Source organism: Cebus imitator, unplaced genomic scaffold, assembly GCF_001604975.1.
Source record: "Cebus imitator isolate Cc_AM_T3 unplaced genomic scaffold, Cebus_imitator-1.0 Scaffold173, whole genome shotgun sequence".
Classification (NCBI taxonomy): Eukaryota; Metazoa; Chordata; class Mammalia; order Primates; family Cebidae; genus Cebus; species Cebus imitator.
Genome location: NW_016107488.1, coordinates 3,720,891 through 3,722,371, shown reverse-complemented (window position 1 = coordinate 3,722,371; position 1,481 = coordinate 3,720,891).

The following is a 1,481-nucleotide window of genomic DNA, read 5'->3' as shown; positions in this document are numbered from 1 at the left end:
CACAATGGTTACATTTCTTTTCTGCTATATAAACTCCTGATTTTAGTTGGTGAAAGAGATGGATTTAAGACTATCTCCTATCTCCTCAGCTGCAGCACCCAATTAAAGCCTTCTCCCCTGGCAATACGCATTGTCTCAGGGATTGGCTTTGTGTGGTCAGTGACAGGACCTAGATGGAAACCCTGTCATTCTGGTAACATTATGTGTCTGATGCACTCCTTGAGCCAGCATTACCAACCTCATAGCCTTTCCAGAGTGGTCTCTGCCATTCCAGGGCCCAGTGACTTCTCACTAGCTATAAGTTATCAGATCCCTTTGTTTGGAAGTCTGTTTATTCTTCCTCCTAAGTAATAACTCTGCTTTGAAGGCCAATTATTTTTCAACTCACAACATTTGTGAAAGTTGAATATTACAGAAGTGGAAATGGAAGAAGAAATCCCCAAAGTCAATTTTAATATACTCTATAACCAATCTATTACTGAAAAAAATTTTAATTGCAGGAAGAACTACCCAAGGATGAAAGCTTAATTAAATTGTGATCCTGAAAGTCTAAGCTTTTTAATTAAAAAAATGAAACTGTGGAATAACACTCTCTCTAACACTCATACATTTAGACTGTTAGCCAGGGTAAGGTGTGTGTAATGTGCAGTGTGAAGGGGCTGTTTGAGATGCCTAATTCTTTTGCTTACTGTAAATCTGTCAAGTAAGTTAAAAACTGTGTGGGCTCCTGTGCTCCCCAAAGTAGAAGGTAATCATATATTCAATGTAAAACCTAATTAGATTTAATAAGGATGTTTGGTCAATTGAGTAAAAACAAAAAAGATTATTTATTGAGAAAAATCTATCAACTTGAGCTTTTGTATCACATAAATAAAACAGTCAATTAATTATAAGATATTTCCCATTGTTCTCACTATGCAGTGGTCTCAGGGTGAATAGACAACTCAGGGGATAGATTTGAACTCTGGAGCCATGAGAACAGGAGCACAGAATCAGCAGGTTTGACTGTATGACCTTGAGCTAGTTACTTATATTCTAAGTCTTCTTCTAGGGTTGATGTGACAAAGGTTGATGTAAACAAGGAAACACATAGCAAACACCTATCGTCATACCTAACACACAGTGGGAACTTAAAAAATGATTTAGCAGCCTGGTGGGATGGCTCACACCTGGAATCTCAGCATTTTGGGAAGCTGAGTTGGGGGGAATCACTCGAGGTCAGGAGTTCAAGACCCACCTAGATAACATGGTGAAACCTCCTCTTTACTAAAAAAGAACAAGAACAACAACAAAAAACACATACACAAACAAACAAAAAAACCTAACCAGATGTGGTGGTGGGTGCCTGTAACCCCACCTACTCAGCAGACTGAGGCAGAAGAATCACTTGAAGCCAGGAGGCAGAGGTTGCAGCAAGCAGAGATTGCATCACTGCACTCCAGCCTGGGCAACAGAGGGAGGCTCTGTCTCAAATACTTAAA